Below are 27,614 nucleotides of genomic sequence, written 5' to 3'. Positions count from 1 at the left end.
CTTTTAGTGAATTCTAATAGTAATGAAAAACTTACTCTATACAACAGAAACAATAACAAAAACAGGATTCCTGGACTTATCCTGAACTGGAGTGCACTGATGTTTCTTCTACTAGCCGTTGAAAAGGCAGGTAGGAAATAATGAGTTCAAGTTTATTAACAACAGCTTTGGCGTTATTACTCCCAAGGACAATTCTCTCAGATCATAAAATTCCAAACCAGGTAGGGCTTTGCAAGGGGATTCCTTCTGGTCAAACTTTTATACAAATGGACATAGGATTGGGTGGAAATATAGATTATAGTAATTTTACTTCCTCTGTGTATCCCAGAGTTTGAGAAAATTTTGAACGGAAGTCCTCATTTTGTTCCCTAGTTTGTAATTCAGACATTCCAATCTTCTTTGACGAAGTATTTGTTCATTTTCGGCTGAGTAACTTCAGTTATCCGAGTCAGAATTTCAAGTCAGTTGATAACAATTTTAATTCAATTGTCCACTTGAATTATTTTTTTCCCCAGGCTTGTTATTACATACCACAAAACATTTCTGAAAATAATGTTTCCTGGCAATCTTTCCACATAGAGATCATTAGAATTTGCTAACTTTCTGGTAAGTTCCATCATTGGCCTGAGTTACATCCCTTCCCCCCAAGGCTATGTAAATTTTCCGCAGGAATGGCTGATGTCCCATCTTTCTTGATTTAATGACTCCAGCACACCAGTCTTCTTTCCTCCTGAAGCCAGTTTGTCAAACTGTAAATGTCCATATACTGAACTCAAACGTTCATAATTCTTAATGGAAAAATGAGTCTTTTCCTTTACAAGTAACACCCTCTCAAGATGGGAAATTCTACAAGCAGACGTCTCCTACTTAAAGATTTACAAGTGCGTGACTGACTGAGGGAACATGGGCTCATCACAGGACCTTGAGCTTACACAGCTTGAACATCTTTTCTCTTAAACGATTCTTGACTTGTTTATGTAGATCAGGGATTCCAACTTTCCACCTTTCAAAGTGGAACTCCCTCGGGTTTCATTGTCCGGCACTGGCAGGTGCAGTCGCTGGCAGCTGTGGTGGCCTTTCGGAAGGCAGGGAATCATCGTCCTCTTCTGCTGGTACCTCCTTGTCTGTTCCTTTATTGCCCTCTGAAGAGTAACTGCTTCCTTGGATGTTGTGTGGACAGCAGTCAGGATCTTGTGATTCTTCTTTACCGCAGAGCTACCATTTCCAGGGAAGTGCCAGAATCCTTCACTTTGATGGGAACACAACTTTCACCTGGAAATAGGATCCATCTAGTAGCATCTGTCACCATCACTTAACTGCTTGGATGCTCTTCTGGCTCTAGGCAAGGTCTTTTAATGATCAATTAAATCCCCAGTCTGTTCTCCCAAATCCATTTCAGTGTTGTAAGACTGTAGTTCTCTAAGTGTTTAAAGACAACTCCTTCATGAAATCTCTGCGCGGTGACAGCCAACGGGGATCGCAGCCTCTTCTTCTACGGAACCGGCACCGTTACTAAACGGCCTAAAGCTTCTCTTAGCAAAAATTGATATAGTCCTCAGTGGTTTTCCTGAGTGTCTTAATTTCTACCGCATTTACATTCATCTGAAGAGCCTGCATTGTTTATTTCATTTTATTCACTTCTGAGATCTTTAATCCTTCCTCAACACAGTTTCCATGTTTGTTTGTGTTGCTTTAACTGAAGTCTTTCTGCATTGCAAAACACTTTTACCTTGGACTTGGTTGGTTCTTTACATATTGATTCAAGAGCAGATAGGAATCTGCCCTTCTGTCCTAGGCTCCTCCTCATCACCCAGCAAACTAGGCATTACCACGCGGGCCAAGATCAGAGTGAACCACCTCCGAGCAATGTCCAGGGCTCGGGGCACCCGAGGGCTTCACTGGAACTGTGGGCCCTGCAGGACCTTTGGGCTGAGGCGAGCTGGTAAGCACCCTGGAAGTGAGAGGACTAGGCCTTGCATCTGGACAAGTTCCCAACACTTAGCACTCTGTTGGCTCACAGGGCTCTCTCAGGGAGAGGCCGGAGTCTCTTGATTGCATGCCTGGAGAGTCTGTGGAGTCACCCGCTGAGCCCTTTGCTCTGAGTACATATCTATTTGTGACTTCTGACTTTGAGAACCAAATTCATTTTTTATCTCCTCAGAAAGAAATAATCCATATCCAATACAATTGCAAGAAACCTGACATGGAGGAATGTGATATGGGAAACAGGAGGAATGCATGAGCTCGTGTAGAAGTGACTCCTGTAGTCATACTGCGGTGGGTCACGGGGCAGGCGGACTTGAGAAACCGTGTTTGGCTTCCTCTAAAGCTCCAAACAAAACACTGGTGACAAGTGTTGATCTCTGGCTTGTTTTTCATCATAGTTTGAGTTAGCAATTCAACAACTCTGATGTGTATTTTAAAATAAAAAAACCCAACAAATCAGTACACCATGAATAATGAGGGCCAGGTTTCAAACTGCAGAAGGGGTGGGTTGCAATTTCTCAAAAGGGGAAGATGAGAATAAAGTCCACTGCAGCTGGGGCCTGCAGTCCGAGGCAATCAGGGACACAGGCCTGTCATTTAACACGTCGGGTTTAGTGGTCATTACGGTGAGGGCGATCTCACACCACAGGGAACCGCGAGGTGTCTGACTCAGAGCGTGTTATAAAGAACCCAACTGAAGATTTGGATTTTCATTTGTGTGAATTAAGAGCAGGTCAAAGGAAATAGGGATTTACTCTAGATTGGATGGGCTCACACAACAGGGAAATATTGTGATTGTGTATCTCAGCAACGTTTATCTCTAGGGAGAACAAAATTGAATGATAATATAACTATAACTGGTAAAGAAATATTGTTACTCTCACTGCCACCCAGTCAATGGTGACTGATAGCAACCTCCCTGTGGGTTTCCAAGACGGTAACTGTGTACGGAACAGTAAAGAAATAGCAGCCCCTTATTTTAACCAAGAGAGGATGCTTGGCATGTGGGAAGTCTGTCTTTGTATTTGTCTCTGACCACAAAAAACAAACAGGATTGCTGTTTTGCCTCACTGTATGGTAGTGTCAGAGTAACCTTTTCTAATATCGGTATCCTGTGAAGTTGTTTCTGGGCAATAGGCAACAACAGCACGGCCTTGCAGCGAGTGGGGGCCAGCCGGCTGCTGCTCCCACGCTCCATTAGGCTGGATTAGAATTGGAGGGGAAGCGGCGGAGCGAGGATGGTTGATGCACGGAACACTTGTCGGTTTAGTACCAATGGCATTCCAGTGCGAATAAGCGCCATTGTGCCTCATCTTTCTTTCTAGCCACCGCTCAACAACAGAAAGCATCAGAGCTCCTGAGAAAGCTAGCTGATTCTTTGCTAGAAGTGGGAACTGTCGTGGTGAGCCTAAAACTTGGGGTGCCAGCAAGTAAGGAAGGGCTCCTAAATTGACTGAGACGTGTTAAAAAGGACACATTAGCCAACTCTATGGGACTCTTAGTGGCAAAATCTTGGATCATTTGAGCAACAAAATAAAGAATGCTATGATGGATTAATAAAAGGATATATCCTTATTGATACAAATGAATCATCAAACACGTAGATGAATGAGTAAATAGGAAGGCAAGAGATTCCTAATTAATATATGCATAAGGAATGCAATGAATACAAATACCAATCAAGAAACATTCACGAGCCCTAAAATCAATGGCTGGGTGAGATGAGAAACAAGATATTGCAGAGCCTTGAAGTCAACATATTACAATGGAAAAATAGTAACTGAGTAGTGAGCAATTTTAAAAGGCATCACAAATAATCAGACAGGTTGATATCAGATACTCTGTTTGTGATACACAGGGAAGAATAAAGGAGTGCTCTGGTGGTATTTATACAAAGAATGTATTAACTCACTCCAACAATCAGGAAATAGTAGATGAAACCCAATCTAAAGCATTCACCATGAGACAGCACCTGCTTCTCACAGCATCCAGTTGATGCCAGGCAAAGAAAGTGAAGACCTTTTCTAGAAGGTAATGAAGTTATTGATGTTCGTAGCTGTCAAAGAAGACCCAACTCAGATAGACCTTCTGCGCATCAGGATAAAGCCCCGCCCCTTCCTCTGCCGTCTTCATGCGCAGCACTGCGCCGTTCACGGGCGATGGCCTGCTATTTTCAGACCTAAGGAACTCGCCCTCCAGCACCATATCGTTCAAGTCAGCTATGATTCGGGGTTTTAATTTCCCCCATATATACAACTGCATGTATAATGTATACAACCATTTTCATAATTGGAGCAGAAACTACCCTAATTGAATCAAAACAACTAGGTACAATCAGTTTGATTGGCCAAGTTGCAGCACTTAATCAACCAAGACAGACTGGGTAAGGTTGCTGACATGGACAACTGAATAAAGGGAGAAATAGAATCGTCTGACTCGTTGGGATGGATGGTCTTGGGTCATTAGGCAGAGTGTCCCTGGGAATGAACTAAATGGGAAATGCTCTGCATATTCATATGATCTGAGCAAGCAGCCAGCTTCTAGGTCACGTGAGTGCCAATCTAGCTTGGGTTACAGCCCCTCTATCAAGTCCCAGACTTTGAAGGAGCAGGATTGGAGAATTGGTGACAAGGTGGTGTGGGAAAGAGGCATGTTACTAGATCTCTCTGAATTGAGCCCCAAAGTGAAGATATTTGTGTCTCCTGTGAATCCTTTACCTCAGTCAAGAATTGATTTTACTCATCAAGTGGCCACACATTCTGTGGAAACCAGTCTTCTTTTGCTAGTCACTTCTGTCATTGCTCATTTGGCTCATGAGTGAAGTAGGAATGGTGGCAGGCATAGAGATTATATCTGGGCTCAGCAACATGAACTTCCACTAATACAGGCCAATTTGGCCCCTGCTCCTGCTGAGTGCCCAGTAGGCCAGCAGCAGGGTCCAATCTGCAGAGACATCAACAAGCAATCTGGTGGCAAGTTTATGATATTGGACACTTTCCATCATGGAAATGGGCATGGGACCACTGATTATTACCCTGAGTGGCCCCCTAGCAAAACGTTTGCTTCCTGTTTCTGAGCGCCTGTGCTCTTTGGGACTGGGAGTCTTACTGCTATGAGAAGAAGCATACTCTCACTTGGGGAGACCACACTGATTCCACTGAACTTGCTCCTTATCCCCTGGGCCATTTGGACTCCTCATCCCTGTGCCTTTGAATCAATAGAAAGAGGAAGGAGTGACTGCATGGGTGCTATGACTGATTCTAATAGCCAAGGATAAAATGGATTAATATTACAAAATGAAAGTGAACAATAGCATGTCTGGAATTCAAGTGATTCCTTATTACATTTCTTAGTGCTACTATGCCCTATGATTAAATGCCATAGAAAACTATAGCAGCTCCATTGCCATATAATTAATAAAAGTTCAGACCTTTCAGGATTAAGAGTTGGGTCAACTCACCCGGCAGAGTCACAGCCGAGTGAGGGCAAAAGGGCTACGCAATGATGGTGGGAGACGGAGCTCATCACGCCACGCCATCAGATGCAGAAATGAAGACTGGTTGTTATGAATATTTCCTCCTTGTATATAGGCATCAACCCTTTTTTGTTTTGTTCACTTATAAAATGCAAGCTTTAAGTGGGGTTGGCATATTTTCAATTGCATGAGAGTTATATTAGGCCCAAGTATGATTTTATAACTGTTTTTATTTTGAGATTATGTATAGTTTAAAATGTCAAATCGACAAGAGATTGAGCGTCATACCGCTGAGACACAAAGAAAAAAGATGGAAATGACCAACATGCCAAGGCTGCATTCAGCGATTGGCTAGGTTTCAGGTTGTTATATGTACATTGAGATGCGGGAAGGAGGAGGAGGACCCTTTCAGATTACCAAACAGAGGCTGATGACAACAGTAGAGAGCTGCCCAATTTGATCACAGTTTCCTAGCCCTATCACATAATTACAGAACAAATTCCATAATTACACACCTGCCAAACCACTGACTCATACCAGACACACTTCACGAATGCAACAAATAGTGAAATTGTAGTTTTTTACTACTAAAATGATTTTTAATGATCTGATATTGAGCTACTTTGTAAGTGAGGAGTAACATGCATGGGTTAGTTGTGGTACCACAAAGACCATAAAGATATTAAAGACACTGAAAACATAAATAAGGGAATATTATTTTAAAATTTTGCAAAGGAATTGGACAATTTGAATGCAATGAACCAATTTTTTAGTAGACGCATTTTATCAACACTCCCAGAAAAAGAACAGCTACTATGACTTGCACAATAGCTTTTAAAGATAATTGGGCTTTTAATAATTATTTTAATGTTTGATGTAATTGTGACATTGTTATATTTTTAATATGAAATAAAGAAAATTGGTTGGGATTCAGTGTTATTTCATTCTGACACTGTTAATTTTGTATTATGAAACAAAACAAAAAAGGAATTATGTAAATTTTGAATAAAGATGTGGGTTAAGTAAAATCCTTTTGTCTTATTTTGGAATAAATTATCTGTAAGGACATTTTAATATTTTCTTAAATCATTTTTTCCCATTGCTCTTCTACTGAAAAACACTCATAAATGTCAATGAGAATGTAAGTATTGTGCCTGGGGGCCAACTTTTTGTCTTACATCATATCCCTCTAAAGGAATCCAAGAATCTTGCTGCGGCCAAGTCTGAGGGAGAGGCTAGAACTAAATGAACTTAAAACTTCTACTTTTTAACTTTTCAAAAAGGAAACGATCAAAGACTATATATGTCAGGACCACAGAACTCAAAATCTGATTAATTTCACAGTATCAAATTATAGGGTAAAATCAATAAAAATATGAATGTCAGTGGATGGAACCTCATCAAACAAATGAGGACTTCAAATAGTTCTTGGAAAAATGAAATTAAAAGATAGTGGATTTTCCCCCCGAACTTTTTGAACTCCTCGCGTATAATTAACACTATGAGTTTATAATGATAGTCAGAAGAAATATATTCTAAATAATCTGGGAAATTATCCCATTGATTAGAAAAGTGCTCAGTATAGGCAAAGAATAAAGAAGTTATCCTGAAATCCTACATCTGTACTTTATAGGTAACAAGTAACACATGAGAAGAAACTTCCCTTCAAATATGCGTTTACCTAATCTATGAAGAAGGAATAACACAATGACAGACTCTATAATGCTTAACAATATGATGCTCACTGTCATCAAATTGATTCCAACTCACAACGACCCTATAGGACATGACAGAACTGCCCCTGGGGTTCCAGAAACGTTAAATCTTTGTTGTTGCTGCTAGTTTTAGGTGCTATGGAGTCAGTTCCAACCCACAGCACCCCCATGTGCAGCAGGACCGAGCACAGCCCAGGCCTCACAATGTTCCTGTGTTGCAGCCGCTGTGCCCGTCCATCTCCCAGAGAGCCTTCCTCTTTGTCCCTGGCCCCCCACTTTACCAAGCATGATGTCCTTCTGCAGGGACTGGCCTCTGTGGACAACATGTTCAAGTCACGTAAGGCAAAGCCTTGCCATTCTTGCCTCTAAGGAGCACTTTGGCCATACTTTTCCCAAAGCACATCACTTAGTCCTTTGAGCAGTCCCTAGTACTTTCAGTCTCCTTCTCCTGCCCCACAATTCAAATGCCAACACTCCTCTTCAGACTTCCGTACTCAATGTCCAACTTTCAACAGGCCTACGAGGCAACTGAAATACCATAGCTTGGGTCAGACACACCGTAGTCCTCAAAGTAGCTCCTTTGCTTTTCAGTACTCTAGAGCAGTCTCCTGCAGCAGATTTAGCTAAGGCAGCTTGTCTTTTGTTCTTTTGACTGCGGCTTCCCTGAGCATTCATTGTGGGTCCAGAGCAGACAAAAGCCTTGACAACTTAAATGCTTTTTCCATTGATCATGATATTGTCTATTGGTCCAGTTGTGAGGAATTTGTTTTCTTTACACGGAATCATAATCCACACTGAAGGCTGCAATCCTTGATCTCTATCAGCCAGTGCTTCAAGTCCACCTCACTTTCTGCAAGCAAGGTTGTCATATGCATGCCACCATTCGTTATTAAGAAACCTTCCTCCAACCTGATACCTCATTCTACTTTATAGAAGCCGGATTGTCTGATGATTAGCTCAGCATACAGATTGAATATGTATGATGAGAGGATACAACCCTCGTGATTTTAAACCATACTGTATTTTAAAACTTTCCTGATTTTAAACCATGCTGTATTCCCTTGTTCTGTTAACAACACTTCCTCGTGATCTATGAACAAGTTTCACATGAGCACAATAAAGTGTTCTGGAATCCCCATGCTTCTCAAAGTTATCTATGGTTTGTTATGATCCACACTGCTGAATGCCTTGTCACTGTCAATAAAACACAACCAAAGGCCTTTTTTCGTATTCTCTACATTGCGCAAAGATACATCTGACATTAACAGTGATCTCTTGTTCCATGGCCTCTTTTGAATCCAGCCTGAATTTCTGGTAACTTCCTGTCAATTTACTCCTGCAACTGTCATTGGCTCATCTTCAGCAAAATTTCACTTGCATGTTATATTAATAATATTGTTCTATAATTTGGCATTCTGTGTGTCATCTTTCTTAGGAATGGGTTATAGATATGGAACTCTACCAGTCAATTGGCCAAGTAGGTATCTTTCAAATTTCCTGGCATGGATGAATAAGTGCTTCTAATGCTTCAGCATCTTGTTAAAACACTTCAATTTGAATCTCACCAATTCCTAGAGCCTCTTTACAGGAGTAGAAAGCCTCATCTTTCTCCTGAGGAGTGGCTAGTGGTTTCGAACCGTTGATCATACAGTTAGCAGCCCAATGTGTAGCCCATAAAGTGACCAGGTCCCCCACATAATGGATCTAGACAAAGATCAATGGACAATGACATCACTAAGACAGAGGCAAGCAGACACAGTTTACCACTTGACAGAAATCTGCATTACTACCAGGTAAAACTCCTGCAGGTGAAAGAACGCGTTGTGCTGCTAACAGAAAAGTCAGAGGTTTCAAGTCTAGAGGAACATCAGAAGAGAGGCCTGAAGTAAGATATAGGGATTTCTCCAATGCAATATACTCTTTCATTTCTCGTATGCATCTTTGATTGTAGATCCAAGTAAAATTAAATACTTGGTAGCTTGAAGTTTTTCTCCACTTATCATGATTGGTCCAAATGTGGGGATTTTGTTTTTCTTTGCATTGAATTGTAATCCCTACTGAAGCCTGAAATCCTTGATCTTTTCCAGCAAGAGCTTCAAGTCCTCCCTGCTTTCAGTAAGCAAGGCTGGGCCATTTTTTTGTGGTGGGTTTTAACAAGCCTTCATCCAGTCTTGATGCCTCATTCTACTTCATACAGTGTACTTTCTTGGGTTATTACTTTAGCACACAAATGGAATGCATATGGTGAAAGTATGTAAGCCTGACTTGCAGCTTTCCTGATTTTAAATCTTGTGCTATTCCCTTATTTCGTGTGTTTCTTGACCTTGATAGGGGTTCTTCATGAGCACAATGAAGTGGTTTGGCATTTTCTTCTCTGCTAGGTTATCCATAATTTGTTAAGGCCCACATAGACAAATGCCTTTGTATAATAAAAAAAAAAAAGTCAACACTTTCTAGTGTCTCTTCTCTCAAACAAGATCTTTGAATCAACAATGATGTCTGAGTCAGGCTGCATTGACTAGAGAAACAAATCCAGATGACACTCATATATGCCTAAGAAAGAGCTGTATATCAAAGAGTAATTGTATATTAAGAAAACATCCCAGCCTAGTCCAGATCAAGAGCATAAGTCTGATATTAGCCCATAAGTTCAATAATAGTCCACATATCCCTTTTTAGACTCACACAGCACATGCAATGATGAAAAATGCAGGAAGACCACAGGCCAGCAGGTGAAAAGTCTTGTGGATCCATTGGTGGTGAAAGCATCTTAGCGCTGGTGCAGGTCTTCGTGTGGGTCCTCCAGCTCTCTCAGTGTGGCTCTTCAACAGGGAGGTGAAGCCCAGAGAGGGGCCCCTTGCAGGGCTCAGCAAGCCTCTGGGTGGCTTGTCAACAGGATTATGAAGGCAGAGAGACACAGGAAGTTCCCAGAATCCAAATGAGAAGCCACACCCAGAAGGAGACATCATCAGGCTGTGACCTGATTGGTAAGCTAGACTCCAGCCCTTCACTCTCAATACCCTCAAGTGGACACAAGATTATGAAGCTAACACAGTATCCCTATCCCATATCTTTTGCTGAATCTGTTTCCTTATTAATGTACTTCTGCAGCCATTATTAGATTTATCTTAAAAAAATTTACTTATATGTTAGCCCTGATGTTTGTGGTGGTTACACATTGGGCTGTGATCCACATGGTCAGCAGTTTGAAACCACCAGCAGTTCCAAGGGAGAAACCACGGGCTTTTTATTACCCAAAACAGTTACAATCCTAAAAACCCACAGGAGGGTGCTGTGAGTCAGCAGTGACTCAATGGCAATAAATGAGTGCCATTAATGCTATTTTCAAAATAATTTCTGCATCCTATTGGGACTCCTTTGTTTGAAATGGGCACACATATTTCAGTCTGGTGGCCAAGCAGCTTGCTTTAAAATTTCTTGGTGTAGATGAATGAGTGTCTCCATTCATTAGCTTGGTAAACATTTCAGTTGAAATTCTGTTAATTCCTGCACCTTTCTTTGATGAATGCCTTCATTGAAACTTGGATTTACCCCATTAATACAACCAATTCTTGCTCAGAAAGAACTTTTTGAAATATTTGAATGTTTAGCATAGTCCAGCGATGTGAATCGTCTTACTATTAGGTAGAGGGCACTTGAAAGTCAATTATGGCAGATGTAGTTAGGTTAAAATGTAGCACCTTATCATATGATTTCCCTTTTGAGCCATTTTAAAGTTGTTTCAATTCTTAATATTTTCACCACCCCACCCCCCAATGTTTTCTTCTTGTCCTCATTATTGTTAGCTCCTCATTAACCTCAATTTCCCCTATTATGTCCCTAGGTAATTATTAATTCAGTTACTCTATCTATAGATTTACCTATCCTGGATTTTGTATACAGAAATTCATACAAAGCACAAACAAACACCAAATAGCAATAACAACAGAAAGCCAATGGCAATGACAAAGGAGGGGGGAAAACTGAGAAAAGGCCCAGCAGAAAAGAAAGCAGAAAATATTAAAAACGGAAACAACTTTAAAATTGGTCAAAAAGGGATATCAAATGATAAGGCGTTAAAAAAAAAAAAAGATAAGGCGTTACATTTTATCCAACTATATCTGCCACAACTACTTTATCATGCTCTCTGTCTGATAGCAAGGGTAGTTATATCCCTCGAGTTTGGTTGGAGGGATTCACTAGAGGCTTAATCCACATGCAGACCCTGAAAAAGGGTTTTGGGCTCTCCATAGCCTTCAGCAAACCAGGCTTTCTGAATTTAACCTCTGATTCCATTTCTTTCTTCAGATTTGGGTTTTATTACTTATTATTTGAGTTTTATTATTAGGGGTTTATTATTTAGTATTTGGGTTTATTATTATTTATTATTGGGTTTATTATTTATTTGTTATTTATTACATCAGGCTGGTGTGCTTCTCCGTGTGGACTTGGTTGTTGCCTCACTCAGTGTGACAGGTAGGTTTATTGTGCCAACATGTGGGATTAATCAAGTCACAGTTTGATTCGAGGACAAAGAGACAAATGGCTCAGGCAGCCCTGCCTCTCTCTCTCTAGCTCTCTGGTGATCGGACCAGCATGTGGTGACCTTAGCTAGTTCTCTGCCTCAACTTGTAAGCTATACTATCTGAGGGACACCCAGCCCGTGGATCATGTAGCTAGAGCTTGAGGTTCCTTTGAGACCTGCTTCGCCACGCTGCTGGTGTCTACATCACTTGAGCTCAGGACTGACGGATCCTGTCACCTGGCTGACTGTTGGTGACCTGCCCTGCATTGCTCTACAGAAGACTCAGCTGTCTGCTTCCTTCACCTTGGACTCAGCAGTCCTCATGAGTTGAAGGAGTTCAACAGTATATTAACCGTTGAACTGAGCCCTCTGTACTGCAGTGTGGGCTAATTAACTGTTACATTACTTTGTGCTGTATATATTTATCTATCTATCTAATCACAGATGTCCTGGTTTTGTTTCTCTAGAGCAGAGAACCCTGTCTAACACACTCAGAGGACTGCTTGTTTGAAGATGTCTTTAAGACTTAAGGAACTATATGTGACCTCCTCCCTGGGGGACAGAGAACCGAAAAGTGGGTGAAGGGAGACATCGGACAGGGCAAGATATGACAAAATACCCATTTATAAACTATCAAGGGCTCATGAGGGAGGGGGGAGCGGGGAGGGAGGGGAAAAATGAGGACCTAATGCCGGGGGTTTAAGTGGAGAGAAAATGTTTTGAGAATGATGTACAAATGCGCTTTACACAATTGATGTGTGTATGGATTGCGATAACAGTTGTATGAGCCCCTAATAAAATGTTTAAAAAAAAAAGACTTCAGATGCTATGTATGCTTTCTGAGAGCCATCTGGCTTCTTTGCCATACTTCACTATAGCACCCATATCTTCATTGATCACTTCACGAGGGCAAATATTGAGCAGGGCCATTTGGTCTTAGTTTGGGCCAGAATTCATTCATGTATTTATGGTTTATATATGTCTCTGGTTCACATGATCGTTTTTGGTAGTTGTTGCTGTTGGGACCATCAAGTTGGTTGTGGTCTCATGGTGATCTTATGCACAACATAAGAAAACCCTGTACGGTCCCACGCCATCCTCACAATCGTTTCTAGGCTTGCGACCAGGGCTGCAGCCACTGGGTCAATCCATTTCACTGAAGCTCTTCGTTTTCCTTCTCTGCCTCTCTAATTTATTAAGCATGATATCTTTCTTAGGAGACAGATCTATCCTGACAATACGTACAAATACCTAAAATGAAGTCTCCATAGCCTGGCTTCTAATGAGCACTCTGGCCTTACTTCTTCCTACACAGACTTGATTGTCCTTTCAGCAGTCTAGGGTACTCGGAATATTCTTCACCAGCACAATTCAAATGCATTGATTCTTATTTGCTCTTCCTTATTTAATGTTCAACTTTTTAAAATATTTTTTACTAAATCATTTTATTGGGGGCTCTTACAGCTCTTATCACAATCCATACAACCATTGTATCAAGCACATTTGTAACATGTGACCATCATTCTTTTCAAAACATTTTCTTTCTACGTGAGCCCTTGGTATCAGCTCTTTTTTTCCCTCCTTCCCCAACCCTCCCACCCTCATGAACTCTTGATAAATTATACATTATTATTATTTCCATATCTTACACCATCTGCTGTTGCCCTTCACCCATGCTTCTGTTGTTTGTCACCCTGGGGTAGGAGGTGGGGAGTTATATGTTGATCATTGCAATCAGTTCCCCTTTTCTCTCCCCACCTTTGCCCTACCCTCATCGTATTGCTACTCCCATTACTGTTCCTGGGGGGTTTAATCTGTCCTGGATTTCATGTGGCCAGCGCTCTTATATGTACCAGTGTACAACCTGTGGGCCAGCCAGATTTGTAAGGTAGAACTGGGGTACTGATAGTGTGGGGGGATGGAGGTGATAGGGGAGGAAGCATTAAAGAAGTAGAGGAATCTTGTATGTCTTTTGGTGCTGTACTGCACCCAGGCTGGCTCTCCCCTTCCTTATGACACTTCTGTGAGGAGATATCCAATTTTCTACGATGGGCTTTGGGTCGCCACCCCGCCTCCCCCCACTCATTTGCATTGATAGGATTATTTGTTTTGCATCTTCTGAAGCCTGATACTTGATCCTGTCGACACCTCATAATCACATAGGCTGGTGTGCTTCTTCCATGTGGACTTTGTTGCTTCCCAGCTAGATGTAAGATTCAACTTTCATATGCACATGATGTGATTGAAAATACCATGGGTCAGGGCAGGCACACCTAGTCTTCATAGTAATTTTCTTGCTTTTAACACTTTAAGCAGGACTTGTGCAACATATTTAATGTGTCGCTTTATTGATTGAGTGTTGCTTCCATGGGCATTGATTGTGGATCCAAGCAGGCCAAAATTCTGGACAACTTCAATCTTTTCTCCATTTACCATCATGATAGAGAGCATTATAAATCATACCCCTGGACCACAATGTAATTCTGTTGCTAGCATTATTCGTTTAGCCAATGGTATAGAATTAAAAAGACTATTAAGAGAAATAAATTATACAAGTCACAGGCTGGCTTCAGACTCAGATGTGAATTGTTGAATCGGACAGATTAAAGCCTTAAGTGACTGGACACTATATTTACATGAACAGTAGGGGCTTCTTTTTCTTTGTGAAATGCGCTGCCATCGACTTGATTTAGACCCATAGCGACCCTTTAGAACAGAGTGTACTTGCCCCTTTGGGTTTCTGAGACTGTAAGCAAGACTTGGGTAAAGATGGATGAATGGAGGAGTCCTGGCATAGAATGAAAAACAGGTCGATGCTGATGTTCACAGCCTTCATTCCATAATTCCTTCCAGCTCTAAACCCGACTCAGTTGTAAATTTCAAACACTCTTTAGAAGGAAAACATTTGAGTTGACTTTTTTTTTCTTTCCAAGAGTACTTTGATCTTGGCAACAGTGAAAAAAATAAACCAAAGGAGGCTAAGGGGAACCAAACCTGCCGTCTTCTTCGCCCAAGTCGCTTTGTCACAGTGTCTCTGGGAAGGTGTGGTGCCTCCTCGTTTGCTGTGGAGCCGCGTTGCCAGGTTGAAAAGGAAACATGTAGCCAGGCCTAAGCTAGAAGCACCTAACAGCACGGGGACATACCACAAGGGACTTCTCAACTTGAAGACGGCACTTCAGAGGGAGTCTTTAGAGTGGTTTCAGAGACAACATCAAATACTCTTCTGGGCCTCCTAATTGTGTCAGTGACCCAAGAAGGTTTCTCAACTTCCTCCACTGATATTCACGTTTCATGTTTCAGCAGACCACCCGGTGCCGAGTGCTTCGTCGTCCTAGAAAATAATAGGAGGCCAGACCTAGGGATTGTCCGCTTCCATTTTTATGACAACGTCTCTGCAGTCTTTGCGTGCTGAGTAATGCGAGAAGATGGAGGCTCTCCAGAGGAGCTTCACTGAGGAAGAGGGTATAGAGGGAGAGTTTCCCACACCTGATGTTTTAAAGATATGATTCATTGAATAATGCATGTAGAAGTTGTTGAATTGCTGTATGCTTTTCTGTATAGAATAAGGGGCTCCAGAAGTTCATGAAACAATAGAATTAAATGATAACACTTTTGTTCCCCCCATAAAAAAATTAAGTCTTTTAGAGTTTTCACCACAATTACGGGGGAAAACCCCACAATTAAAAACTCTGTGGAGCATGGCTCTGCTGCGCTAGGACGTAATGGCAGTGGATTTCGGTTGGTTTGAACCTGCCAAGGTACATTCTAAGTTATCACTATCATTGCACAAGGAAACCTCAGTTTCCAAATAAGGATATGTTCCCAGGGATTGGGATGAGAACTTTAACCTCCTTTTGGGGGAGACACAACTCCATCTGTGACATACCTAGTTTCACATCTGTGAAACATGGGGAAGAAAGTCATCGGATCTTCTTGGAAGAGAAACTCTACGTGAATAGTATAAAAAATGTCGCTTGGGGTTACACATGTTTAAAAATAAGTGTAATTGCTGCCAATGAGAGATGTGGATATTGATTTGCCATTTTTTCTGCTTCACTCTGCTGTAGTTTATTAACACACGTTTTAATTAACTCCGTTGACAGCATTATTTTTCTCTTAGAGCAGCGGACTGCAAAATCTAGGGCAAATTCTTGCAATAATTGTGCTGCGTCTCTTCGGGGAAAAGGTGAAAGCAGTAACACCGATTGAGCTTCCCAGTGGTTTGCGTTAGCAGACAGGTTTTCTGAGGCTGAACACGTTGGGCTCATTTGAAAGCAAGCAAACTTGGATTGTCTGAACTGGAGGAGTCCCTTTACTTTTCACAAGGAGGACCTCTTAAAAAAGAAATATCATTGTAGACATGTAAATACCTGTATATTTGTGTGTCCAAGCTTATATATTAGCTCAAGGTTGGGTGGATTGGGCATTATTTTTGCTCCTTATATCCACAAATCCTAAAATACTACCTCATCATTATAATCAAGACAAGGCAAGTTGTACTCTTCCATATTTTCATTGGCTCTAGAAAAAATATTGCTTATAATTTTATTTCTGATACATGTATAGATTTGCTTAGTCCTGATTATAAATTCATTTAAAATTACTTCTCTATGTAGTCTAGATATCAATCTATATAATAACCTTGTCTTTCACACTACTCTAATCAGATGTTTCTTTTTAGATTCAGTCTTTTTCTTTTGCTTTGAACCATGGTTCCCTTATTTCCATTCTGGTGAGCATATTGGATTTCTGACAGGTACTTAGTAAGGTTCAATACTATGCTCAAATTATTGCAAGCAAAATATCCAAACATTTGATAAAGTTTTAAAGTTTCTTATAGGGAAAATGAGGCTTAGGGTGGGTACACATTGTTTTTGACTGCGCAGTGCTTAAGGATTCAAACCATCTTCCCTCTATGTTAGCATCCCAACAGTGGCAGTGGGAAGGAACCAATCACTCACTACAGAAGTCCGAGGGTGGGGAATAATGCTGTGGACCCTGGCCGTTCAGTGGTGGGTAGATAGTAAAAGTAGCCTTTACTAACTAGACACTACAGAGGAACTTCTTCATCTTGAGCAATAACTCAAAGACCAAAGGGGGATCAGTTTACTCATGACACTGTCGCAGCAAGGGCTGCAGCATTTGCTAAGCAGATGAGGCAGTAACCATCCACCCTCTTCCTAAATGTGTGCTTGGTTTCCCTTCAGCCTCCTTTGTTACTCAGATTCTTACAGCCTCTCAATGTTTCTGTGAGCTTCTGCTGGCCTTTCAAGAAATGTACTTTCTGCCTAACTTGACAAGGTAGATTTCCAATATTTGGAACCAAGAAACATAAATGGTAACTTTGCATCAGCAGGAATATATATTAGATTTATAGGAGACTCTATCTATCTATCTATCTATCTATCTATCTATCTATCTATCTATCTATCTATCTATCTATCCCTATATCTATATCTATATATATTTGCAGGTCAGCTTGGCCAAAAGTAGTTGTTTTAATTTAGAGTTCATTAAAATCTCTTTGACGCATTTACACATTTGTGTTTAATTCTGCCCTAAGCAGTTATTTCTATGTTTAAATGATGTAAGATGAAGCAAAGGCAGGGCAATGTGAAGGGGCTTTCTGGGGACACATGGCAATTCAGTCATGGAAAAGAGGTTAGAAGCCAGATCCCCTGGCTCTCAGCATCGCATTTCCTCCTATTTTCTTCACATTCCCTTATACCGGGATTAAGCAAATAAACATCCTAATAAATCAAAAGGATGGTCTAGACAAAATTTAACTCAACCAGTTATTGAACAAACAAGTCTTTGTGCTGCAGGATATTAAAAAGGGGAGATGAATGGAAACTGTCCTCGTCAGGAATGTACTACTGCATCAGAAAGACTAATCTGTATGTAATTGGCTTTAGTGCAACACCAGAATCTTAAGTTACTAGGAGGGATTGTGTTTGTCTTGTTAGACTAGAGAAACAAATCCAGGGAGACACTCACATGTGTATAAGAAAGAACTTCATATGCAAGAGCAGTTGAATATTGATAAAACATCCCAGCTCAGATCAAGTCCATAGTCCGATATTAGCCCTTCTGTTCAATACCAGTCTATAAAGTCCTCTTCAGACTCATGCAACACATGCAATGACACCAATGCAGGAAGATCACAGGCCAGTGGGTGCGAAGTCTTGTGGATCCAGTGGTGTCGTAGCATCTCAATGCTGGCAGGGGTCTCCATGTGGTTTCTCTGGCCCCAGAGGTCTGGCTCCATCAACTTCTCTCCATGTGTCTTCTCCACAGGGAAGTCTCCCAGGGAATGAGCCAAGAGGGAGAGTGTCTCCCACCTCCAAGGAAGAACACAGGAGTTCCCAAAATCCTCAGGAGAAGGCCATGCCCACACAGAGGCCCCATTGGCTGTGACCTGATTGACAGCCCATACTCCACCCCTAGACTCTGAATTCTCAGTTTGACACCAGATTAGGTAACTACCACAGTGATTGACAATGAAAGTGTTTTGGGCCACTGACTAGTTTTGTCCAGGAAGATTCTACAGTGGTGGGGGTAGGAACATTTGATTAGGCTTCCTAAAGATGCTAAGAATTCTACACTATTTATGAGACTAGGGAACATTCCCATGGGACATATTTGAAATGAGGAAAGGAGCATAACGGAGGAGAGCGGTATGGTGGGTCCAGAGAAATTGAAGAGTTGTTAGGCAAGAGCCGTATCACAGGGCCTAGAAGCCCTGCGGGTGTTGGCTGTGGGGTTACATGTGATGCTGCTAAGCATAAGAGCAGCCGTTTGAAGCCAGCCACTCTGCACGAGAAAGGTGTTCTGGTTCTGTAAAGATGAACAGTTCTGAAACCCACCAGGACAGTGCTTCTCTGTCCTATAGAGTTGCTATGAATGGGACTCAAACCAACTGCAGTGAGTTTGGTTGTGTGTTTTTAGAACAAAGGGTGATTCTTGAGCCAAGGCGATGGCAATGGGACTTCACAATCGATTGTCGGGGACCTTGGGGTAGCCTTATTTGAAACTCTTTCAAGAAATCTCCAAGGAGTCTTGTTAAAATAGAGTTTCCCAGGTGTAATTTTCAACTATCTTCGCTTTTCTCTTTGTGGGTTGTTGTTCTGTACCATCAGACAATTCTGATTCAAGGTAGTCTCTCTGAGCAGAATTGTTCCAGAGGGTTGACCTGACTCTAGTCCTCACAGAACAGGGTCATCAGGGCTTTTCTTCAACGGAGCTGCCAGGACGATTTAAACCATCCATCAACCACAAATGAAAGCTAGTTGTGCCCAGGAACCTCAGGTAAAACAAAACAAAGAAGGTACCGTTGAGCAATTCTAGCTCATGGTGACCTTATGTGCTCTATCAGGTTTTGATAACTGATTTTTCAGAAGTAGAACATCAGAAATTATTTTCTGAGGTCCCTCTGAATGAACTTGAATCAATAACATTTCAGTTAACTGGCAAGCACAATGGCTGTTTGTATCTTCAAGTGAGTGTGTATCGGTAAAGCCCAGATATTAGTATTTAGAATAAGAATTCTTCATGATGTACCTGGTGTGGTAGTTAGGTTTCCTGTGCCTACATGGCTCCCATAGGAACATGTGAGTGGAGTTTACAGTATTAATCAGGTCACAAGAGGGCAACTGAGAGAAATGGCTGGCTGACCTCCCTCTCTCTTCCCCCTGGTCATCGCACCACTGTGCTGCTGCCTGAGCTAGTCCTTTGCCTCAACTGTGTGCTGCACTAGCTGTGGGCTGAGCCAACCTGTGGATCGTACCACCTGGATGTTTATTGCTAGAGCTTGAAGCCCCGTTGGGAACTGCTTCACTATGCTGCTGGTGGTCCCTGTAACAGTGCATGCATTACCAGAGCTTGAGGCTCCATCAGAAACTGCTTTGCTATACTTCTTTGCTACTGGCCTCTGCTATGCCTCGACATCTCATCTTCCTGCTGTTGCCATCCCATTCCTGGTGCCAATTGTGTTAGTTAGGGTTCTTTAGAGAAACAGAACCAGGACACTTATGAATATATATATCTATATTCACACAATCTCTACATTATTGCCTGAGAAACACCAATATAGGTCATATATGGTATTGCCCATCTTCTGCTAGTTATAAATGTTTAAAAACTGTGATGAAACAGTCTATTGCCTAGTAGTATCACTGCCAATGAAATCCATTCACATGTATATACAAAAGGTTCTGTCCCAGAAGCTGTACACAGCACCAAGGAAGGGGCAGCACAGTACTTGCCAGCATAGGACTTGCCTTCAGGTTGGAGGCTGGGTGGAGACTCTCGGGTTCATTGTCTTAATTGAGAAGATCAAACAAATGTAAGAGTCATGCTGCCAGAGGGGTGAGGATTTTCCTATCAGGAGTCAGGAAGGATCTCCCTGATGATGCTGTGTTTGAGTGATGTGTGGAATGTGTAGAGCTGGTCAGAGGCGATGGAAAGTATCAAGGTCGTGAGGAGGAGTATATGAGGGGAAAGAAGAGTTCACATTTGTGTCGTAAGGAGGCGATGCTGTGCAGGTGATTCATGCTTTTGAACCTTCACTCTGGATGCTCTGGAGAGAAGATTTTAGAAGAGTGAGGGGTCGAGAGGCAAATGTGACGGAAGTCTGCACCAAGATGGCCTAGACTAGGGTGGCCACAGCGATACATACTTTAACCCCTTTACCAATGGATGTCTCCAAAAGATACTTCAGGGGTTCAGACCCAGCAAGGTCCATGGCCAAGCAGCCTCAGTATGTATTCCAGCACAAGGCACTTCTGCTTGCTCTAGGGCACATGGTGTAGATGACTGCGCTAAGGAAACGGAAAGCCGTTAAGATGTCTGTAACAAACCACTTCAGACTTTCTATCCTTTAGACTCTTAAATAGCAACAGGAAATATCATAGTTCTCCTAAATTTTTCTGAACATATCCTACACATATCATATCATATTTATCCTAAATTTTTCTGAACCCCAATTCTATTACTTCCTCCAGCATCATGTGCTCCAGTATCCTCTACTATAATGTACAATAAATGGCCTCACATCATATGAGGGTTTTCAGGAGCTTTACAGGAGAGGCTTCTCTTTGAGAACTTACTGTCAATGCCAATGATATAAAGATTGTGTCTCAAAATTAGCCAGGTCAAAACCACCCGAGGAAGTAAGGATATCCTGTACACTGGGAGTGTGGGCGTCAATCTGTGTTAGTCAGAGCTACTCCACATCTTTCAATCATGCTCTGAAGTAATGTTATTTGTGTGATCCTCAATGGTAATTTATACGCAAATGTTAATTTATGTAAACAAGAGAATCAATAGATGCGGTTATTTAGAAATAGGGAGGCTTTGTTTTATAACTGAGAGAACTGGAAGAAATAAAGGTTAACATAAACTTCTGTGAACAGAAAGGCAGTTGCTGTGCTGCCGCAAGATGTAGTGAAGAAACCAGATGTGCCCGGTTATCAGAATATGGTAATCTGGGTAGACTAGAGAAACAAATGCAGAGCTACTCATATGTGTATAAGAAAGAGTTTTCTATAAAAGAGCAATTGTATATTGAGAAACATCCCTGCCCAGTCCAAATCAAGTCCATAAATCTGATATTAGCCCACATGTCCAATACCAGTCTATAAATTACTCTTCAGACTCATAGAATGAATAGTCTCTCCTTCTAGATAATAAACCTGGAGAGAAGGGAACATAAGAAGGTCTGCCGGTAGCTTATATTACCTACACATAGCCCTCGGTCAATCTAATGAGCAGTGAAAGCTTGGCAGTGACTAATATATTGGTATGTTTCTGGAAGATATTAGGGTGAATTAATATTGGGTGAATATGGTGAAGAGCTTAGGTTCGGGAGTCTGCCTGCTGGTTTCAGACCTGCATCAATAACTTATTAACTGTACGACGTCAGGGAAGTTACTCATCTCGGTGTGTCTCAGTTCTTGTAAAATGAAAACAACCAATGTGCCCACCCCTCATGTTGCTCAGATGATGAAGTGAGCTGCATATAATGAACTGCATATATAATGTAGCTCATATATAATTGAGCTAACGTCAATTATTCATCTTATAATATTGTAGAATACAATCTACTCTTCTTTCAATGCATCTAAAATGAAATTAAAAATTACCTTTAGTGATTTTAAAATGCGTTAAAACCATTATGTGCAAGTATTGAAGCTTCTCTTGTATGTCAAAGTTATGTATACGAACCTGAGACAGATTTAAATTGAGGGCCCACCTAATACCAAAGTCGCTGCTAGGGTTGGTCCTGACTCAACAGCCTCAGGGTGGAGGAGGACTGGCCGGAGGATTCCCAAGGCTGTGAACAACTGCAGGAGCAGAGAGCCTCACCTCACGCACTTGGAGCCGCGGATGGGCTGGAAATGTTGCCCATACAGTTAGCAGCCTAATGCCTAACTCACGGCATGACCGGGACCTTTGCAAAGTTATGACAAAAGAGGTGATAGACAGTGTTTGTGAAATATTAGGTGAGCAACTTAAGCAAAAAGTACATTATGAATTTTGGCTTCTTGGGGTGGGAAAATCAAATCTTTCCAAAGCAACATAGAAAGTAGAAAATAGTTTTTAAATGCACCAGGTTCCTTGAACTCTGCTCCAAGTAACTAATTGCAAACTCTTCCTCGGAGATCTTATTTCAAATAAAGACGACTACAATGCTCACAAAAAGTTAAAGCGCATGAACATGTGGTCCATTGGATTATTGAGCTCATAAATCCAGTTAAATTGCATTTTGAGTCATTGTTGAAATATTTCAAATGCTGCAGACACAGATTCAGTGAATTTAGTGAAAGCAAAGGTCAAGGTAACTACTTATTGTCATAAAAAAGTGAAATGAGTAATTTAATTACTTCTGTATACTTTTAGACTGATGATATCTGTGAACTTTAGATCTTTGCCTGCTATTTAATACTTCAACATAATGACACACACTTTTGTAGAGGCAGAACATGTATTGCATTGTGCATGAGGTGGTTGGAATTGGTGGGTGGAGAAGAGGGTGGAGGAATTAAAACCAAATGACCACAGTCCTTGACACTTTGATCTACGGAAGTTTCTCCTATTCCGTTAATAATTCTACATTGTTGTTAATGCCTTTGAGAGCAGGATGCTATTCTGGCAAGAAAACAGGAAAATCAGGGATCTGGAAAGAGTACTGATCAAAAATTGGAGACTATACAAGCTTTCTAATTCTTCTTCCCCCTGTTAATTACCAAGTTTTCATTATAGGTAAAATAGGGAGCAGGAAAAGGAAAGAGAGAAAGAGTGTGAATGTACAATTCCAATGCTATTAATGAATAAAGAATTTATATGTGAGTGTTCCACATATTTTACTAGAACCTTATAAAACTAAAATTTAGTAGCAGGAAATTCTAAAATGGACGGTAAATATAACAATATTTTAGTAATACAAGTTATATTCTCATGGTGCTTATAATAGAATAATAAAATATTTTAATATGCAATAGAAACATTCTAAGTGTAAAACCAAGTAATTTAAAACTATAGGATTAAAATGAAACACTTTATAGAACTTTAATTTGTTTGACATCTTAATTAAATTGCCTAAACTTAGCATCTTAAGTGCAGTGGGTAATTGCATACATGACTCAAATGAGAACTACCTGCAAGCATTCATTAATAATATGAACATGGAGTGTCTAAAGTATTAATTTACGAAAATTGGAAATTGTAGTAAGCAATGAGATGGAATGCTAAAAAATAGACATTCGAGTTATTAATGAGCTGAAATGGACTAGTAATGCCTGTTTTGAAATGACACTCATATGATCTATTACTATACAAGGGATAACAAATTAAAGAGGAGCCATTTATTCATTATCCCCCCAAAATTCACGATCTATTCTCAAATGCAGTCTTGTCAGTAAAAGGATAAAATCCTCAGGCTTGTAAGGTAGGCGAGATAACCAGACTATCATTCAAATTTATGCACAAACCAGTAATGGCTAAGAAGAAATTGAAGATTTTTTTAACAACTTTTGCACTCTGAAATTAATCAAACAAAATCAAAATGCAGTTATAATTACTGGTGATTAGATGGCAAATGCTGAAAAGTCAAGAAGAAGCGCCAGTAGTTGTAAAATACGGCTTTGACAATCGAAGTAACACTGGAGATCACTTGATAGAATCACAAGAATCTATTTTGTCTTTCCCCATACTTTATAAACCTCTATACTGCGTGAGCAGACCATTGTCAGAGACTGTGCCCGAGGGTGGGGGGCACTCAAACGGTGAGTGAGGGGCAGTTCCTTTCCTGGAGTGGCGTCAACCAGGGAGACAGGAATGGAGGGAGTAAGGCTGAGGGAGTGGAGCCATTGGGATCTTCATTTGCTTCTGAGGAAAGAATCAGGTTGAGAGAAACAGCTGCAAAAATCTACTAATGATAAGAACTTGGAATGTGCAAAGTATGAATCCAGGAAAATTGGAAGTTGCCAAAAAAGGAAATGGAACAAATAGAGTTCGATATCCTAAGTATTAATGAACTACACTAGATGGGTGTTGGCCATTTTGATTTAGAAAATCTTATGATTCACTAAGCTGGGAATGAAGCAGTCAAGAAGAATGGCATTGTATTCATGGCCCAGAAGATAATTGGAAATCAATCTTGAAGTACAATGCTCTCTGTGATAGGATTATATCCCCTTCAAGGAAGCAAAGTTGAAGGAACAGGAATTAGAAAACATGGATTTGATTTTAGAAATAGTGCTGAGTACCACATGATAGAATTTTGCTAGACCAATAACTTGTTTATAGCAAATGAAGTTTACTTTTTTTCAACAATACAACAGCACACATAGACTCTCCAGATGGAGTACACAGAAATCAAGGCAACATTGAAATCTGCGGGAAGGGATGGTGGGGAAAACCAACATCAGCAGCGAAACCAGTCCCGGGGCTGTGTGTACAATAGACGGTTAATTGCTCTGATTAAGCTCATGTTGAAGCTGAAGAAAATTAGAATAAGCTCATGAGCGCCCAAATATGGCCTTGAGTCTATGCCACTTAAATTTTGAGAACATGTCAAGAACATATTTGCTGCATTAAACAAGTTCATTAAAATGAAAGGAAGAAAAGATGAACATGAATGTCTGAAGGGACTCTTGAAAGTGCCTCTTAATCACAGATTAGCTAAGGCAACTTGAAGAAATTATAATGTCTAAGAGCTTAACGGATACTTTCATAGGGCAGTTCAAACATACAAAGTAAAATATTATATGTAATGTGCAAAGGTCTGGAGTTAGAAAACCAACAGTGGAGAACACACTCAGCATCTAGTAACCTGAAAGAACTCAAGAAAAAATTCAAGGCTTGAGTTGCAATATTGAAAGACTCTGTAGAAAAAATATTGAACGATGCAGGAATCAGCAGAGGAAGATGGAAAGAAACACACAGGGTCACTACCAAACAGAGCTAGTTGATGTTCAGCAGCTTCAAGAGGTAGCGTATGAGCAAGAACCAATGGCCCTGGAGGAAGAAGTCCAAACTCCATTGAAGTTGTTTGCTAAAAACAGGGCTCCAGGAATTATGGAATACTGATTGAAATGTTGCAATGAGCCGTTGAAGCACTGGAAGCACTCCCTGACCTATGCCAAGAAATTTGGAAGGGAACTCCTTGGCCATTGAGGGGAAAGGATCCATATTTGTATCCATTGCAAATAAAGATGAACTAACTCCAAAAAAATTGCTATTCAGTAAATTCTGACTCACGAAGGCACAACAGGACAGGGTAGAGCGGGCCCTGTGGGTTCTGACACTGTAACTTTGAAGGGAGTAGTGAGCTCCTCTTTCCCCCTCTGAGCTGCTGCTACTTTCAAACTGTCGACCTTACGATGAACAGTCCAGTAAGTTTCCGCTGTGCCACCAGGAGCACACTATCACTGATAGCACATGTAAGTAAAATTTTGCTAAAGGGCATCCAACAATGGTTACAGCAGTACATTGACAGGGAGCTGACAGAGGTTCAGGCTAAATTCTGAAGAGATGTAGAACAAGAGATACCAATGCTGCCATTAGATGGATCCTGGCTGAAAGCAGAGAATACCAGAAAGATGTTTACTTATGTTCCATGTAAAGGCATTTGACTAGATAGATCACGCCAAACTATGGAAAACCTTGAGAAGAATAGGGGTTCTAGAACATTTAATTACTTATGTTCCTGCAAGGGCAATTGTGGGAACAGAACAAGGGAACGCTGAAGGTGTGCATCAGAGCTGTCTCCTCTCACCGTACCCACCCCAGCTGTATGCTGAGCAAATACTCAGAGAAGCTGGCTTATATGAAGGTAACGGCATCGGATTGGGAGAAAGGCTCATTAACAACTGTCAACATGCGGAGGACTCAAACGTGCTGACTGAAAGCGGAAAGGCTTGTAGTCTTTGCTAATAAAGACCAAGGATGGAAGCCTTCAGCACAGATTACACCTCAAAGTAAAGAAAACTAAGCTCCTCACAACTGGACCAATAAGTAACATAATGAAAAGCTGAAAAAAGGTTGAAATTGTCAAGGATTTCATCTTGTTTGGATTCAAAACCAACGCCCACGGAAGCAGCAGTCGATAGATGAAAGGCCTCGTTGCACTGGTAAATCTGCTACAGAAAAGCTCTTTTGAGGGTTGAAAAGCAGGATTGCTTGACTCGGGACACGGCATTTCAATGGTCTCCTATGCTGTGAAAGTAGGGCATTGAACAGAGAAGACCACAGGAAAATCAATGCATCTGAACTATCATGTTGGTAACGAACATTCAAAGAGCCATGGCTTGCCAATCGAACAAACGTCTGTCTTGGAGGATGTACAGCCAGGTGGCTCCTTAGGGCGGAGCGACTGCTCCTTAAGGATTCATCTCGGGTGCTTTGGACACGGTATCCGGAGAGACAAGTCCCCGGAAAAGGACATGGTGCGTGGTAAAGTGGAGAGGCTGTGAAAAGAGCCAGGCCCACCGTATGATCAACTCACTGTGTGCACATGGCCTCCAGCAGAAGAGTAACGGTGAGGATGACGCCAGGACCAGGCGGCGCTTCCTCTCCTGTCCGTAGGGTCTCTGTGGGTTTGAACCAACTCAATGGTCCCTAACAACAACAACGACAACATCTTAGTTGTGGGCATTGTCACTGAAGAGTCATCTCCAATAATATGAAATACTATGAATGTGGAAAGGGTCTAGCCATGGCTGCTGGGGCTGCAGGCAGGCAATGGGTGGGACTCAAGATTGCTGGTGGGAACCTCCACCACGTGGGGAGATAGGGGTCACTTGTGGCAGAGTGCCACAGATGGACAGCCACAGTGTGCGGGTCCAGCTGCTGTTTTAGGAGGCTCAGTAGGGCAGCTGCAAGGCTCAAGATGCAGCAATTTGTCTGCAGGGGGCCTATCGGTGGGTGATGGCCGCAGTGGGGTCTGCAGTGGTGTGGCTGGGGATCCCTGGGTCCAGGGTGCAGGTCCCCGGGGATCCAGAGCTGGGCTAGATGGTGGGGTTGGGGAGGTTGCCTCCTGTATAAGGGAAGTATGCTGGCTGAATACAGGAGTCAGTTCACTTACCCAAATCCCCCACTTGACCTTGACCCCGAGTTCCTAATCATTATGGAGTCCCCCTTGTGGGCTGCTCACCCAAGTGCCACCTTGTCAGAACGCTTGGATTTTAGTATTTACAATTCTGGGTCACACAGGCTGGTGTGCTTCTTCCATGCGGACTTAGTTGGCCCCTCACTTCAATGGCTGCTTGTTGAAAGGCAAGCTGTTAAGGTCTCCAGGTGCTATTTCTTCTAAAAGCCAGGCTTTGGTTCTTCTAGATGCATCACCACACTTGGCTACCGCACCCATATTCTCAGTGACCTCTCTATGTGGGTGGGCATCCAGCAGGGCCAT

General features: G+C 41.6%; 1 pseudogene; it reads right to left on the bottom strand.

Annotated features, from left to right (window-relative positions):
* Positions 1 to 1,029: 1,029 nt before the first annotated feature.
* LOC101647768 lies at positions 1,030 to 27,614 on the bottom strand (annotated as a pseudogene).

The sequence above is a fragment of the Echinops telfairi genome, unplaced genomic scaffold (assembly GCF_000313985.2).
Source record: "Echinops telfairi isolate 266 unplaced genomic scaffold, ASM31398v2 ScPeMD7_2573;HRSCAF=3158, whole genome shotgun sequence".
Taxonomy (NCBI): Eukaryota; Metazoa; Chordata; class Mammalia; order Afrosoricida; family Tenrecidae; genus Echinops; species Echinops telfairi.
This window is presented reverse-complemented; position numbering and strand designations above follow the sequence as displayed.